The sequence below is a fragment of the Rhinolophus sinicus genome, chromosome 7 (assembly GCF_057876585.1).
Source record: "Rhinolophus sinicus isolate RSI-liver-muscle chromosome 7, RSI-T2T, whole genome shotgun sequence".
Taxonomy (NCBI): domain Eukaryota; kingdom Metazoa; phylum Chordata; class Mammalia; order Chiroptera; family Rhinolophidae; genus Rhinolophus; species Rhinolophus sinicus.
Window position 1 is genome coordinate 36179732 of NC_142507.1, and position 16451 is coordinate 36196182.

Below are 16451 nucleotides of genomic sequence, written 5' to 3' on the forward strand. Positions count from 1 at the left end.
ATTTCACTCCTTTCGGGCTTGTAGAGTTCCTGCTGGAAAGTCTCATGATAATCTAATGGGCTTTCCTTTCTGGGTCCGTCTTCGTTTCCCTGGCTGCCTAGAAGATTCTTTCTTTGTTTTTAATTTTTTGACAGTTTCAATACAATGTGTCTTAGAGAAGGTCTGTTGGGATTGATGTAATTATATGTTCTATTTGCTTCTTGGATTCAAGGACCCAGTTCTTTCCACAAGTTTGGGAAGTTCTCGTCGACTATTTGTTTGAATATACTCTGTTCCCTTCTCCCTTTATTCTCCTTCTGGTATGACCATTATTCTTATACTGCTCTTTCTGATGGAGTCAGAAAGTTCTTGTAGAGTTCTTTAGTTTCCTTTAAGTCTCAAGTCTCTCTCTTCTTCCATCTATGTCATTTCCAGGTTTCTATCTTCGATGTCACTGATTCTTTCCTCCATCTGGTCAACTCTATTACCTAAGCTGGCAGTTTCATTCTTCATTTCTTTTATTGAGTTCTTAATCTCCAGAAATTCTATTTGGTTCTTTTTAAAAATTTCAATCTCTTTGGTGAACTGTTCATTTTGTTATTTGATTGTGTTTCTGAGTTCATTAAACTGCCTGTCTGTGTTTTCTTGCATCTCATTGAGTGTTTTCAGAAGTGCAATTCTCTGTCATTTAAGTCACGTATTTCCACGTCTTTAAGTTCATTTTATGGAGACTTTTCATTTTTTTTCTGAGTTGTCTTGTTACCTTGGTTATTAATGGCAATTAATGAATTATTATTTCTCTTCCTAGGCATTTACACAAGTGGGTTCTGCAACAGGTTAATAGGAAGAGGTCTTTCTTTTGTTTTTCAGTGGGTGTTGGTAGAATGTTTTATTTTCTCTCTGACTGCATGTCATGCAGGGAGTCACGTGGGGCGGCCTGCGGGGTCTGTGCTCCCGCTCCCCACATAAGAACGCAGGATATGGCGAGGCCAAAAAGGAACACCCATGGAACTATAGATAGGGGAGTCATACCACTATAGTCTCACTGGCGGCTGGGTTGGAGACACAGGAAGTAGGAGCCATAGAATCCACAGTCCACACTCCGCTACACTCTGCCACGTGCTAGCCCAGCCACCATCTTGCTAGCCCCCATTTTCTGTTAGCGTAGCCACAGCAGTTATATTAGTGGCCAATGGCTCACTGGTCACAGCTGATGGCCAATTAGCCACAGCTGATGGCCATCAATCACAGTTGATGGCCATTTACTACCTGAGTCAGCACATTTCTATGTGAGGCCGAGAGCCTGGAAACTGCTCTCTGGGGCTCTGTCCCCACACTGCAGCCTTTTATTCTCTCTCATGCTGCAGTGTTATATTTTCTCTGCACTGTTCTGGCTTCTCACAGAATGGGGGAATTCCCTGGAAAGTGGGTTTCTCTTGTGTGAACAGTTTGCCTTGGTCACAGGGCACTGCTTTCATGGGGGAATGTGGAGAGCTTCTGAAGTTTCCAAGCGCTTCTTGCACCAGTTTCAGAGCCTGTGTGTTTCAGGGGCTCTCTTTACTCCTGTAGGGATCTGCCCAGATAGGTGGCGACAAGGGTAGGGTGGGTTGAAAGAGGTGGCCCAGAGCAATGGTGGTGACCACCAGCACAGCCAGTTCTGCACCCAAGGCTCCCTCCCCTTCGCCAGAACTAGTTGGGCTGTGAGTCTGTGGCTGCAGGCTGCAGTTCTCAGTACCGCAAATATTCTGTTATTTTGATCTGACACTGCTGCCATTCCGCTTCTAGCACTGGGCAGGTGGGGGTAGGGTGATCTCCGAGAGGGTGGGGAGGGAGTGGCTAAGCCCTGTGCCTATGCATTCTGTCTTCTGCTTGGGTTCAGCCATGTTGTACACTGACCCCTCAGACGTGACTGTGGGGCATAAGCAGAACACTAGCAGTCCAAGTTCTTCCCTCTCCCATGACTGTGGTAGCTCCGGAATGCAGGGAGCTCAGAGGCCCACGCTCAGTTTGTGCTGTGTGGCCCACGCTGCAGGCCAGGTCTCCATACTTCCTGTTTCCCTTGTCCCCACTCGCCCAATTTGCCCACCTTTAGATGATTTTAGTTGCGTGCCTCTTGGTCTTGCCTGTCTGCTGCACAGGGAGTCGTTTGCGGAGTTACAGTTGTTCAATTTGTTGTAAATTCCAGGGGAGATTTCAAGAGGCTCACCTCAAGTCACCATTTTTATGATGTAAATCAGTAAGATTTTTTTTCCTTATATGAGATTAAACCCATTGTGGGGACTGAGCACTAGAGAGCAGTTTCCAGGCCCTTCGCTTAACATAGAAAGGTACTGGCTCAGGTAGTAGATGGTTATCAGCGGTGACTAGTTGGCCATCGGCTGTTACTTGTTAGCCATTAGCCACTGATATAATTGCCGCGGCTAAGATAGTAAAGGGTGGTGTAGTGGCGTGGTGTAGTGGCGTGTGGATTACAGATTGCAGAGAGGCAGATTGCAGCTAGCAAGTGAGGTTGGTTGGCAGAGACAAGTGGACGACAGGTTGCGGATCGTGTGGCTCCTGCCTCCTGTGTCTCCAACCCAGCCACCAGTGAAACTATAGTGGTATGACTCCCCTATCTATGGTTCCATGGGTGTTCCATTTTGGCCTCACCATGTCCTGCATTCTTATGTGGGGAGTGGGACTAGAGACCCCACATGCCACCCCACATGACATCCATCATGTTTGTAATATACTCCCACAGTCTCAATCTGTTAAACCTTTCTATTGCATAGACTCAGGCAATAAAATATCAGCACTCTTAATTAGCAAAAATAGCTTCTGGGACAGTGCACAGCTTGGAAACATTTCCTAGCATCTGAGCCTCAGTTTCTCCACCTGTGAAATAAGATGATTTCTGAATTTAAACTTAACTACTGATGGAATTTAAACTGACTACTCAAAGTAAACTTATTGACACTTATTCCCTGAATATAAGAACCATGTATTATACTTTTTTACTTTACAATCCCTAACATATAGAAGGTGCCAGTTAATGTTTGTTGAATAAAGTTGAATATTTAAAATTATTGAGAGATTTAAATCTGTGTTTTCAATTAGAATTTGCAGGTTGGATCTGAATGTTATTTTTTTAACTTTTTTAAAATTTATTTTAAGTGTGTTTTTCCAGGACCCATCAGCCCCAAGTCAAGTAGTTGTTTCAATCTAGTTGTGGAGGGCACAGCTCACACTGGACCATGCAGGGATTGAACCAGCAACTCTGGTGTTATGAGCATTGTGGTCTAACCAACTGAGCTAACCAGTAGCCCCCTAAGTGTTAATTTTATGCTGGTGAGGTTTTCAGATTTTATATAGCAAAATTTATTAAATGTTAAGTATATTCTGACAAAATATAATATTTTTATATTTAAAAGTAAGTGTTAATAAGAACTATTTAAAAACATGCTATCGAAAGAAAGCAGATTAGTAAATGCCAGAGGCTGGAAGGAAGAAGAAGGAAGAAGTAACTGCTTGATGGCTACTGAGCTTACTTTTGGGGTGATGAAAATGTTTTGGAACTTGATAGAGGTGATGTTTGCACAACATTGTGAATGGACTAAATGTCACTGACTTTTACACTTCAAAATAGGTAGTTTTATGTTATGTAAATTTTACGTTTTTAAAAAAGACCTACTATCAGGAAATAAAGTGAAAAGTGAGATGGGAGGAAAGAATCTCAGCACTCTTAAATTTTCATTATCTGGGGATTAATGTAAGAAAGTTGCAAATGTGTGCCATTCATTGAATATAATCCCTTTTGCTCACCAAAAGATAAAGATAGCTTACAGAGTGAGAAAACAGAAGATTAGATTTGAGGCAAACAGAATTAGTCTTTATCAATCATAATTATTAGCTAAGAAGAAGATTTCATAGAAAGAATATATTGATAAATATACTTTGTGAGGAAAATGAATAATATTAACTTGATAAACATAACAAATAAGTATGTAAAATCAACCAAGTATTAAAAAGAGTTACTGGTTATAGAGACTATATATGACTTAAAGGCAAAAACTGTATCTAAAACATAAAGTCCTCAAAATTAAGTGATGTCTCTACTATAGGGTGATCTTTAAATCTTCATTTGGCTTTACAAGCTTACTGTGCAGTGACCAGGAAAACATTGTTTTAGAAACCAATGTGACATTACTAAACGCCCATTTTAGTGAAAGACACCCTCATGTGTTGAATGCATTAACCAGGGATGCGGCGGTCATCTTTGACACTCCCGTCTTCTTCAAGCCTTCATGTAATAGACCACCTAGTCTGGTTTATTTTTATCTGTCTGTCTGTCTGTCTATCTATCATCTACCCCTGAATCTACGTTGAATTTTTATACTCAACATCCCCACCAATAGCATTCCATTCCAGTTTAACTTTTGTTTCTCTTTAGTTTGATGTGTATACAAAATATCCTTATATAGAGGGCCATAGGTTCTAGCACTATAAGAACCTCTTGCACTTATCAGAACTGCCCTACTTTCACCCAACCTATTGTGTACATAAAAGCCAGAGGATCTTTAAAACATACGGATATGATCATGGCATTTCCTCTTTAAAATTCTTCAATGATTTTCCATTGCTCCTAACATGGCGCATAAGGACCTACTGTACTGCTACCTGATTCTCCTTCTTTAGCAAGGTATTTCTGTCCACCAGTCACAGTGGCTTTCTCTGAATTCTTCAAGTGCACCATGCTCCCACCAGTTTTGGGGCTTCACATGCATTTCTCTACATGCAGTGACTTTCTCTCCACCCCATCCCCATCCTGTCATCTGTCCTTCACTCAGATTCTCCTCATTCAAATGATACTTGAACAGAGACATTTCACCTGATAACATATATTACATGAGTCCCCTCAAGTATTTTCATAGCACATAGGAATATTCATTTACAACAATCAATAGAGTTGTAGTCACAGATTTTGTGTAAATAATCATTTTATGTTGAGTGTAAGCTCCATATAGAGCAGAACTGCATCTATTTTTCTCACCACTGTGTTCCAATTTCAAAGAATAAATGAGTTTACAGTTGACAGTATTAGCTAGAAAAAAAATCTAGCAAATGACCATCAGTTATTATTTGACAATTAACACCAGACCGATCATGGTCTTCCAATTCTTATTTGTGAAGTCATCAAGTTTAGCACATAAATGCACTATGATTAACTTATGACTTAGTAATATTCTTAGTTAGGTCACATCTTCATAGAGAAAAAATATGTCTAACATAATTTTTGTTACTGTGGCACCTTATATAGTGAAAACCAGGTAAGAATAAATACTTCTTGCTTAATTGATACCTCTCATTTTGTGAAAATACTAAGACAACATTGTAGCCATGGTATTCCCCAAGAACTCCAGACCCATTAAAATTCTGTATATAGCTATTTTATATACTCATCAAACTAACTTTTGATTTCTCCCCCTAAACAAGTTCCTCCTCTAGTTTTCCCCATCTCTGTGAAGGGACTACAAAGTGACTACAGAGATCCTTTAAAAATACTACTGAGATTCCCAGCAAGATGACAGAGTAGATAAACACTGTGCTTGCATCCTATCATGACCACATCAAAATTACAACTAAACTACAGAAGAACCATCCCTGAGAACCACCAGAAGTTTACTGAATAGAAGTCCTATAACTAAGGCTATACAGAGGAAGCCATGTTGAGACTGGTAGGAGGGTTGAAGACATGAAACGGGCTGGTCCCCAGATCCACCTGTGGTGGTTAAAAATTGGGAGGGTTATCTCAGCTGCAGAGGTAACCCCTGAGGAGTGAGGGGGTCCCAGCCCCACACCAGGCTCCCCAGTCCAAGGAGAGAAGTCCTCACAACTTCTGGCTATGAAAACCATGGGAGATTGTGGCTGAGTGATATGGAGGGCAGTTGGAGTTGCAGGCATTCCTCTTAAAGGCCTCATACCTGGGCTTGTTTGCTGACAGATTCACTCACTCTGACCTGCAGCACTGGGGCAGCAGCTCAAAAGGTACCAGGGACATACGGGGAGAAACTGAACTGTCTAGCCTCAGGAGAAAAAAGAACTGGAGGGCAACTTTCTCCCAGAGAGACATGCTGGCATAGCTACTGTTCCTTGGTTGAGCCCTCCCCCTTCCCAGTGTTCAGACACAGACAGCCGCCAGATCTAAGTCTGCATCAGCCTAACATCATTTGTATGGTAAGCAGCTTGAGTGGGCATATAAGTTGGGTGGGGTGGAGTGGCTTTTCAATACAAATGGCCTGTCTTGGCTCATGCTGTGGACTTTCCTAAAATCTCTCAAAGGTTCACAAACTCCAAACAAGAAGCATCAGTGTGTCCCATGCCTCTTGTTGAGCAGCTCAAAGCCTGGCACTAGCAGCAGCTGGCCTCAGTTCCAAGCTTAGCCTTTCCCAGGCACCTCCAAGTTCAGCACAGGTGGAAGACATCTGTGGATTGCTTTGTGGCTCATACCAAGTGACCTAGGGCAAGGTACAGGTGGAGGCTGAACTTGGCTTGTGGCAGTGTCCCTCCCAGAAGGCTGTGGGGCCAGCATGCTCAATGGTGAGCTTTAGACCAAGGTGGAGCATCACAAGTCCACCTCCACAGGCAAAAAGCAGACTAGGCAGGAACCAGAACCCTACTAAAGCAATTCCTGCTCTGTAGGGTCAGCGCCTGCACAAAAACTCCTCCACTATAGTCATGGCCAGTTCTCTAAACAAATCAGGCTGATGGTGATTCCCTTCCATTGACATGCAAACAGCAACCATGGTTCAACTACAACAGGAGGGCACACACAACCCACACAAGGGACACTCTTGCAGCACCCAGCTCAGGTGACCCAGGAGACTTGGGCCCTATAGGACACCTATTACATAAGGGCACGCTACCAAGATTAGGAGACATAGTAGCACTAAATAATACATGGAAACAAACATAGGGAGGCAGCCAAAATGGGGAGACAAAGAAACATGTACCAAATGAAAGAACGGAGTAAAGCTCCAGAAAAAGAAGCAAGAAAATGAAGACAAACAGTCTATCAGATTCAGAGTTCAAAACACTGGTTATAAAAATGTTCAGTGATCTTGGGGAGAACTTCAACAAAGAGATAAGAAACATAAAAATGGAGATAGAAAACAGAAAAAAGAACCAGTCAGAAATAAAGAATATAATAACGGAAGTAAAGAATACATTAGAGGGAATCAAGAGTAGCATAGATGAAGCAGAGGTTCAAATCAGCAATTTGGAAGATAAGGTAGCAGAAAAGACCCATTCAGAACAGCAAAAAGACAAAAGAATCCAAATGATAAAAATAGCTTAAGGGACCTCTGGGACAACATCAAGCGTCACAATATTCACATCATAGGGATACCAGAAGAGGAGAGAGAGCAAGGAATTGAAAACCTATTTGAAAAAATAATGACGGTAAATTTCCCTAATGTGGTGAAGGAAATAAATGTAAGCCCAGGAAGCGCAGAGTCTGAAACGAGATAAACACAAAGAGGCCCACACCAAGGTACATCACAATTAAAACTTATTGGGTGACAATTGTTAGTAAAGTTACATAGGTTTCAGGTGTACAATTCTGTAATATATCATCTATATATCACATTGTGTGTTCACCACCCTGAGTCAGTTCTCCTTCCATCACCATATATATGATCCCTTTTATCCTCATCTACCATCCCCCTCCCCTCTCACCCTCTGGTAACAACTAAACTATTGTCTGTGTCTATGAGTTTTTGATTCTTCATTTGTTTGTCTTGTTCCTTTTTTGTTTTCAGTTTTATATACCACATATCAGTGAAATCATATGGTTCTTGACTTTTTCTGTCTGACTTATTTTGCTTAGCATAATAATCTCAAGATCCATACATGTTGTTGCAAATGGCACCGTTTCCTCCCTCTTTCATAGTTTAAGAAAACACATTGAGAAAATTCTCCAGTGTTTGAGAGACATTACTATAAGAAATAAAAACCATTGTGTACTTTGAGATCTGGAAGAACAGCATATGTTTAGCTTTACCAAACCCTCAAAATATAGGTAGCTTGGACAATTTTGTAAGCACCTTATTTTCACAATATATTTTCTATTTATGACTTTTTTAGGCTAGCAACATATGGCTAAGCTTTATCTTATTGAGTAGATCATCTGCTTTTAAATGAAATAAATGATACCAATAAGCAATTTTCTGCTATGACAACAGTAGAAAGATTAGAAAATGCTTATCCCTCAAAAGCACACCCATAATTATTGTCCAAGTTTACTTTGACTGAAGGTATAAAATGAGATGAAAAATTATATCTCCTCTGGGAGATAATATATGTATATGACAAGTTTAAAGTCATATTTTCAGAATTTGGGACATATAACTCAAATTTGTGCTGCTTTCAAGGTTATTCATAGACTGAAATCATAGTTGTCAGTAGAGAGCACAGATGTCATAGGGATTAACACATTGACCTACTGCAAAAAATTATTTCAGTGTCTTCATGTTTGTACAAAGTTTTGCATTGTAAACTTAAAAAAAAATAGTGACATTGGCAATAGAAGAAAATAATCCAGAACTAGCAATGACATATAGCTTGAAATGATTAAAAGCAAAATATAATTTATTCTCAAAAGAAGAACTATACACTACTTCTCATGATATTAACATCTCATGATATTAACATGTATTTCAGGTGATTAGAGCTGATGCTTGATTAAGCTTGATATGATAGAAAAAGAGGTGAACACTTCTCTGTCAATTCTCATTTCTTAAAATATATATTAATTTCTACCTTTGGTAACAGGATAGAGAAGAAAAAAGGTAGATAGATAGAAAGACACATTGAGTTGAGTATCCCTGGTGATTTTATGTGTTGTGGAAAGAAAATTTCAAATAGCAGATTGTACTGAGGTTATCCCAGAAGATCATCTTAAATTAACTTTAAATTAAATTAATATTAAATTCTTAAGTATTAATGTTCTCAAGAATGTCATGAAGATTTTTTGAAAATTCAAATTATGATTCAGTGGGTCTAGGGTATTGCTTAGGATTCTGCATTCAATACAAGTCCCCAGGAAATGATGACACAACTGGTCAGAGGACCACACTTTGTGAGTTCCAAGGTCTAGTCTCTCCCCCATGAAATGCAATAAATTTTAAATGTGAACCTATGTAAAATGTGATTATTACAAAGCAAAACCTACTTCCAGAAATATCCTACAACGTATTGCAAACTAGGGTAAATGCCTCTGTATCATCTACTATTATATATTATTCATGTCGAAGTTTATTTCTGATTATGAAACAAGAGAATAATCAAGGGGTGATTGATTGTATTGTATCATAGTATATCACATTTCAAAATTTTATTCTAGATCTGCAGTCATTTAACAGAAGAGATAGTGTTAAAATATTCCCCTTATAATACACACATAAACAAAATTACAGAATAGCTAACATGTCTCAAAATGTTTTTCTGTGAAGTCCTAATATAAATTTCTTACTCTGAATTTCCACCTTTTAAAACTCTGAATAGTTCCTTTTGAAGTTTATTTAAATATAAATTAATACAGAAAACTGAAATTGAGGAGAGTTATTAGAAGACTGTTCTATGAGGAGGAAAGTGATGAGGCTTCACCGAGATACTGAAGGTAAAAAAAGGTGAAGAGGAAGGATTGGAGAGAAACCTAGGATACCAAATCAATAGGCTTTAGGTTTATACTATTAAAAACATTTTTTTTTTTTTCCTGTTAGGCTAGCTAGTTATCTCAGAGCTATTTATCGAATAATCTATCTGCCACTGATTTGAAATGCTATTTTCATCATATATTTTATGGTAAAATTATCCCGTATAGACTTGGTTTTATCTCTTACATTTGGTCTGTTGTATTGGTTTGTCCATTCAAGGTTGGTACCACACTGCTTTATTACTATGTAGCAAATTACTGTTATATTTCAAAATTTCCCCATGGCTCCTCTTTCAGATGAACTTTAGAATTGTTTAGTAAAGTTTCAAACATCCTGGTAGTATTGCATTGAATGTTTAGATTAAATAAGTATCCCAAATGAAGAATAGAGGATATCTTTGTTTTCATTCAAATCTCTTTTTATACCTTTTAATGAAGTCTGCGGTTTATATATATTTATGAGTATTATACATTTATTTAAAGTTGTTTTCTTTTGGCTATTTATCTTTTTATTATTTAGATATTATTTGGATATCTATCTTTATTATTATTGTAGATGACTTTTTTCTTTTATTTTGTTTTTATCTGGTAATTATTAGTAGATTTAGAGATTATTGTGCTATTTATTTAGATTATGTAGATTATTTTGGCAACTTAACTAATTGACCTCTCTTATTGCTTCTATTGATTTTTCAGTTAATTTCTAGGCATTTCTAGGCATACAATTATATCATTTATAGACATTCAGGTATTTTCATCTTTTCTTTATATTTTGAATTCTTTATTTTAATAACCTGCTTTTATAGTTTACTATATAACATTTTCTAAACTATGAGACACATGTCACAATTTATACTAATAATTATATAATGACCTTTTAAAATATAATGTAGTTTTAGTATATAGGAAAATACCTTCTATTTCTATTGTGTACATGGCTTTTAAAAATGAATAGGTATTGGGTTTAGCAAACACTTATTAGTGAATATCTTTGTAGTATATCTTGTAACTTCTTAATATATGAGGTGTGATTAAAAAAACTACAGTGAATGTTTAAATTTTTAAAATTTATTACAGTAAAAGACACATTACCATTAATCCCCCCTCAAAATACTCCCCCTCACTTCGAACATACTCATCCCATCATTCTTGCCACTTTCTGAAGCAATTCTGGACGTCCTCTTTCATCAGTGTCTTTAGTTGTGCTGTCGTGGCTGCCTCAATCCTGAATTAATTCAAGACGTTTACCTTTCATGGTCATTTTGACTTTGGAGAAGAGTTAGAAGTCACACGGTGCCAGACCTGGTGAATAAGGTGGATGAGGACTCATGGTAATGTTTTTATTAGACAGAAATTGCCCTACCAGAAGTGATGTGTGATATGGAGTGTTGTCATGTTGGAGGATGAAGTAAAGACACTCACAAAAGAGGACTTCCAGAATTGCTTCAGAAAGTGGCAAGAACAATGGGATAAGGATGTTTGAAGTGAGGGGGAAGTAGTTTGAGGGAGATTAATCGCAATGTGTCTTTTACTGTAATAATTTTTAAAAATTTAAACATTCACCCTATTTTATTTATCATACCTCATAACTAGTTATATTAATAGATCCCTGATGTTGAACTATGCTTTCATTATAGGGATAATCCCACATGGTCATAATGCAAAATGTTTTAATATGTTATTATATTATATTAATAATTTGGGGAGTATGTTATACTTTTGCATCAATATTTATAGGCCAATTTGTTTTTTTAATTCTATGTTATCTTTTCAGATTCCCGTGTATGTGTAATACTCACAGCATAAATAATTGGAAAGATTTTTCTTCCTTTTCTGATATCAGGCATAGTTTAAATAACAGAATGCTTCTATTTCTATTAATGTTTTGAAAGAATCCATGCTTTAAATTATCTGGATTTGAAATATTGTCTAAGAATATCTGTTAATAACTTTCTCAGTTTATGTTACAGTTATTGGACTCTAGATAATGTTTCTCTCCTTGGGTCAAATTACATAATTTATATTTTACCAACAATACCATTTCATCCTGGATTTCAGGTATTATTAATTCATTGAGGGAAGTGTGCTCCTAATTCTTTTTTTTTTTTAAACAGGACTTTATTGGGGAACAGTGTGTAGTTCCAGGACTTTTTTTCCAAGTCAAGTTGTTGTCCTTTCAGTCTTAGTTGTAGAGGGCGCAGCTCAGCTCCAGGTCCATTTGCCATTCCTAGTTGCAGGGGGCACAGCCCACCATCCCTTGCGGGAGTCAAACCGGCAACCTTGTGGTTGAGAGCCCACTGGCCCATGTGGGAATCGAACCAGCAACCTTTGGAGTTAGGAGCATGGGGCTCCAACCGCCTGGGCCACTGGGCCAGCCCTTCCTAATTCTTTTTAATTGTCCTAATATCTTTCATAACTTAATTTTCTGGATATTAATGTGGAATATGTGTGGGTTTTGTTTTCTCTTTATTTGGATTATTCAATTCTTCTTGCTCTTGACATTTGTTGCTGCTGCTGCTGTTTTCCAAGAACCACATCTGGGGAATTTGTGATTGATTCTATTTTTTTCCCTTCTATTCCAAAAATTCACCAATACCTTAATTAACTGATTTAAATTCTTTCATATGTTCTGTGAATCTATTTAAGATAATACGTGCTATTCTCTGTACATTTTTAATTTAATTTCCCTCTATCCTGTTGTCTGTATTTGACTCATATAGAATTACTAATACTTTAACTAATTGGGATGTGACTCATTCACACAGCAAGTATTGTATTTTTTTCCCCCTTAATTGAGCTGATAACTTTTTTTTTTACATTTAATTCTCATCAATATTTTTATACAATCATGCCTGGCTTTCTTAATTTCCCTCATCTATCCTATTCTATTTGCTTATTTTTTTGTTTTTGTGCTTTCTTGCTCTCCTTCCATATTTTGTCATTTGTCTAGGTGTTTTTTTTCTTAAATAATTTGGAAGTAATTATTTTTTTAGTTATATTAATGAATACGTAAAAGACTTCTTAACGCTAATCAAATTAACATATAATATGAAGGCTACTATAGACTCTACTAGTGTTTACCAATAAACAGTTTTCCTTTTTCTCCGTGCATGAGAAAAGCTGGAGTTCCCCAAGACCTTGAAGTTGGATGGACCTCTAGGATAAGTCCTGGCCAATAAAATGTGAGCAGAAGTGACTTGTGTCATTCCAGGCTAAGGCACTGAAAAGTCTCTGTCATACTCCGTTCTCTTTCCCTCTTATGCAGCGCCAGTGAAAATCCACCTGGTGAAGCCTCTGTGGCCCTGGAATCTGTAGTTACTTGTGGAGCAGAGCTCATGCCTCCAACCCAGGAGTGCACGTGGACGATTGAGAAATATCCATCAGTTATGTTGTCATGGACATTTAAGAGTTAAAATGTTACTACAGCCAATCCTAGTGTCTCCTGACTGATTGATCCAAATAGAGAAGAGACTATAAGCACATGCAAGGTGCTTACATAACTAAATAAAATATAACATTAATATAAGTAAAATCTAAAATAGTTGACACTGGCAGAAAATAAGCGTTCACTTATAGGAAAACAATTTAGTGGCAAAAGCACAGGCTTTGAAATCAATCTTGTGGTTGATTCATGGATTGTATGACTGGCAAGGTACTTAACTGATGCATGTTTGGTTTTCTCATTTGTACAATAGAGTTAATAATTACCTTGGGGAATCTTTCTAAGGATTAGATAAAAATAATGATTGTTAAACACCTGGCGTCTATGTGATTCCAATGAAAGTAGATATAATACTTATTATTGTTTCTGTTGTTTATTCATATTACAAAACAAAGCATTACTAAAACTTTTTGCTTATAAAAATCTTGTTAATATCAATGGAACTTATCAGATAAAGTCGATAAAACTAATGGTCTGACTTTCATTATATAATAATTCCATATACACCAAAATAAAAAAATCTTTTTTTAAAGACACAATATTTTCACATATATAATTTGTTAAATTCTTTTTGTTGACATATTGGAACTTAACGTTTGAGTTCTTTATATTGCAAAGTTTATGCTAGGTTCTTTTATCTCGAAATGAGTACATGTGTAAAAAATACATAACACAGGGCTTGTTTTAAAATATAAAACTAGACATTTTTATTCTTTCTTCACAATACAAAATAATCTAATGAATATATTAAAAGAAAAAAACATTCTTTAAACATTCCTGGTTTAGGTGATCAAATATCTTTATTGTTTTCTTTCTAATTATTTTTAACTGAGAATTTTATTTTTATGGTCAGTATCAGAGCCAGTTGAGTTGATTTTCATTTGTTTAGAAATGAAAAGTGTGTGTGTAGAGATCTAAGATGGCGGAGTAGATAAACACTGTGCTTGTGTACTTCCATGAACACAACTAAATTATAAAACAATCAACCTGGAGAACCAACTGCAATCTAGCTGAACAAAAGTCCTATAACAAAAAATATAAAGAAGAAGCAATGTTCAAGATTGATAAGAGGGGTGGAGATGCAGAATGGGCCCCACATCCGTGTGGTGGTTGAGAATCAGGAGTGATATCTCGGCCCCAGCAGATACCTGTGAAGGAGTGAGGGGCCTGAAGCCCATGCCAAGCTCCCCAGCCGAGAGTACTAGTGCCGGAAAGAGGAGCCCCCAGTATATCTGGCAGTGAAAAACAGCGGGGATTCCAACCATCTGGGGGGGACAAAAGGCTGGGGGAAACCCAGATGTCCTTTTAAACAGCCCGCACACAGACTCACTCATTTGCAGACCCTCACCCTGGGCTCTGGTGGAGGGACAGGTGACTCAGGGGGTGTCAGAGACATATGTGGAGCAGAGTGAGGTGTGTGATTTTGGGGGAAGTCTGCGGGAAAGTCAGCATTTTCCCTGTGTAAAGTCCTGTTCCCATGCAGCTGACAGGCAGGTGCCATCTTTACTGTGTTGAGTCTGCCCCCTCACTGCCAAATCTGAATTTGATTGGCCTGGTGAGCTCTGTTGCTCCACACTGCTGACTCACTGGGACCCTGCCCCACCCAACTCCCCAAATGCCAGAGGTACTTTCTCTGTAAGCAGCCAGTCCCACCTGCATTGCAATCTTTCTTGGAAAATGATCAAAGTCTGGCAGCCCCAGGCAGGTGGCGACTAGCCTTGATGTGCTCTGAGACATTTGCTGAGTCGCTCCAGGCTCAGAACTGGCACCAAACCAGAATTTACATTAATGGGCTGATCACAACTCTTCCCACTCTAGTGACTCCCTGAGACTCTGCCTCACCCACTTGCATACCGCACTTGGCTCTAACAGTGGCTGAACCTTAAGGGAGCTGGCAGGTAACACCAGGCCTCGGGGTGTCCTGGCTTTTTGTGGAGCTACCCCAACAAAGCCTTGTACTAGTGGCAGATGTCCTCAGTTTGCAGTGTGGACACTCCCACATGCCTCCAGGTTTAGTACAGGTAACAAACAATGGCGGATTGCTTTGTAGCTCCTACCAAGTAGCCCCCAGCTGTTCACAGGCAGTGGCTGAACTGGATCTGCACCAGAGCCCCTCCAAAGAGGCCCCAGAACCAAAAATACTCAGAGGTTGGCTTCACACCACAGCAGAGCACTGCCCAATTAACCCCAAATGTGGCACACACAAATGGCAGTCTCTACAGGTACTAGAGCTAGCTGGAGCAAATCCCACTCTGTGGGAGAAGCTCCCCCCCGCGCGCACACACACACATACACACACACACACACACACACACACACACACACACCACATACACAGCAGCCCACGAGCAGGGCTGTGGGGTTTGGACATGACCAAACCCCACAGCCAATCAGCCTGAGGGTCAATCCCACCCACTGATGTACCAATAGCAATCAGGGCTCAACTAACAGGATGGCACACACAACCCACCCACACAATAGACACTCCTGGCGCAGCCAGAACAGGTGATGCTAGAGACTGTGCCAGGGCTCCACAGGGCACCTACTATATAAGGCCACCTGGTCAAGACTGGGAAACATAACAGATCTACCTAATACATAGAAAAAAAAACACAGAAAAGCAGCAAAAGAGGAAACAAAGACATGTGTCCCAAATGAAAGAACAGGCGAAAACTCTAGAAAAAGAACTAAACCAAATGGAGGCAAGCAACCTACTAGAGACAGAGTTCAAAACAATGGTTATAAGGATGCTCAAGAAAGAACTTCAACAAAGAGATAGCAAGCACAAAGAAGGACATATGAGGTGTGATCAAACAATACAGTGAATGTTTAAATTAAAAAAAAATTATTACAGTAAAAGACACATTGCCATTAATCCCTCTCAAAATACCCCCCGCCCCCTTGCTTTGAATACACTTGTCCCATTATTCTTGCCACTTTCTGAAGTAGTCCTGGAAGTTCTCTTTCATGAATGTCTTTAGTTGCGCTGTTGTGGCTGCCTCGATGTTCTGAATCATTTCGACTTTGGGGAAGACCCTGAAATCTCATGGTGCCAGACCTGGTAAATAAAGTGGATGAGGAGACACAGTAATGTTTTTATTTGACAGAAATTGCCATATACCAAAAGCAATATGTTACATGGAGCATTGTCATGATGGAGAATGATTTATGGCACACTTTAAAGCACACCTTCTCTCAACCATGGCACTTGGCAGCAGCATTCATGGCATTTTCTGATTATAATGGAAAGCCTCCATGTCACACAATGCTTCTGGTACTGCAATTTCTGCCAAATAAAAACATTATAACGTGTCCTTATCCATCTTATTCTCTGAATCT